This window comes from Octopus bimaculoides, chromosome 11, assembly GCF_001194135.2.
Source record: "Octopus bimaculoides isolate UCB-OBI-ISO-001 chromosome 11, ASM119413v2, whole genome shotgun sequence".
NCBI classification, from domain to species: Eukaryota; Metazoa; Mollusca; class Cephalopoda; order Octopoda; family Octopodidae; genus Octopus; species Octopus bimaculoides.
In genome coordinates this window covers 8,820,978-8,822,997 of record NC_068991.1, presented here as the reverse complement: position 1 = coordinate 8,822,997, position 2,020 = coordinate 8,820,978, and positions in this window count along the sequence as shown.

The window sequence follows — 2,020 nt, the reverse complement described above, 5'->3', positions numbered from 1 at the left end:
ACCACCACCACCACCACCACCACTACTACTACTACTACTACTACTACTACTACTACTACTACTACTACTGCCTATACAAGTGTCACTTTAGCCATGGTATTTAGAACAAATGTGTTATGTATATCTTTCAAATCTAAAATTTAATCTTTGAAGGATCGCAGAGGTTGAGCAGTTCTTTTCCATCTGTTTGTCCTTGAAAACATACTTGTTAATTCAATTGAGCTATACGGAAGGAAGTCTTTTATGAGAAACACTCTAACACACACGCACGCACGCACACATGCACCCCTCCCCACACACACACATGCATTCACACACATCATTAACATGGGTAGGTGTGTGCATATATGTAAGAATATATATATATATATACTTTATTTAAAAGCAGCAGTAATATAACAAAAAACTGTTACTCGGAGTTTCATGTTCCCATTCATTGGACAGTTTTCTAACAAAACTGTCCGATGAACAGGAACATGAAACTCCGAACATATTACTCTACCTCTGGTATTTGAGTACTCTTTTTTCCACCTTGTTGCACATTTATGTGCTTACTTTGGTATATATATATATATATATATATATATATATCATGGCCTTCGAACTTTAGGCCTCACCGAGGCAATGACTAGTGACCGGGATCTTTGGAAATATGCAGTAGGTGAGAAGACCCAGCAAGGCAAGTGAGAGCATAATCTGTGGCCTCTGCTAGAAGTGTAGCCAGCTCACTTATTCGTATCTTTACTTCATTGGACACTAAACTCTGCTTGCGAAGAACTGTTGAGGCAAGTGAATTTGAAATCTGAAATCGAAATCGAACCGAATCCGACGACTGGCACCCATGCCAACCTCTCCATCATTGGACACTAAACTCTGCTTGCGAAGACCTGTTGGGGCAGGTGAAATCGAAATCGAAATTGAACCATATTCAATGACTGGCACCTGCGCCAGTGGAGCACTAACAGCACTGTCCGAGCGTGTCCATTGCCAGACCAGCTGTCTGGCTTCCATGCTAGTGGCTCCCGTGCAGGTGGCACGTAAAAAACACCTTTTGAGCGAGGCCGTTGCCAGTACTGCCTGACTGGCCTTCATGCCGGTGGCACGTAAAAGCACCCACTACACTCTCGGAGTGGTTGGCATTAGGAAGGGCATCCAGCTGTAGAAACTCTGCCAGATTAAATTGGAGTATTATAAGGGCAGTTGGATACCATCTGTGAGAAAAACAGCACCATGATGCAATCCACTGCCAGAAATTTGGAAATGACCTGCTGTACAGCTTGGCATTCGCACCGGAAGCTCCAATATGAAGGTTTCAGAGTGTTTAGGTGTCAATCTGAGGACAGTGAAATCTGAGGACATAAACTGAGAGAGATAAAACTCAAAGATCCAGTCAACATCATGGTATTAAAGATACTCAATGTACAGGTGCTTTAAAGAGACAGGATCACCTGAGAATTTACTATATATACTGTGGTGTGTGTAATTAACTAATTAATTAATATATATGTATGTAAACATGGCTATGTGGTTAAGAATCTTTCTTTGAAATCATATGGTTTTGCATTCTGTCCTACAGCATAGCACATTCAAAAAGTGTCTTCTAGAATAGGCCCAATGCCACTCAATGCATTGTGAGTGAATTTCACAGACAGAAACAGTCTGTGTGAAAGTCAATCATGTATGTGTATGTACACACACACACACACACACACACACACACACACACACACACACACACACACACACACACACACACACACACACACTCACACATATGTGTGCATACATAGAGACATACATAATACAAACAGACACAGACATATACATACACACATATGAAAGAAAAGGGTTGTTGTTTACTTGAAGTATTGTAATACAGAAGTAAAATAACAAATAATGAAAATGGAGTATTTCCTACAATGTAGGACAGATAAGTTAAATAACCTTTATGTACTTCAGGCACAAAAGGCTCATCATCAGACATGAATAGCTAATAATTATATATATATATATGTATGTA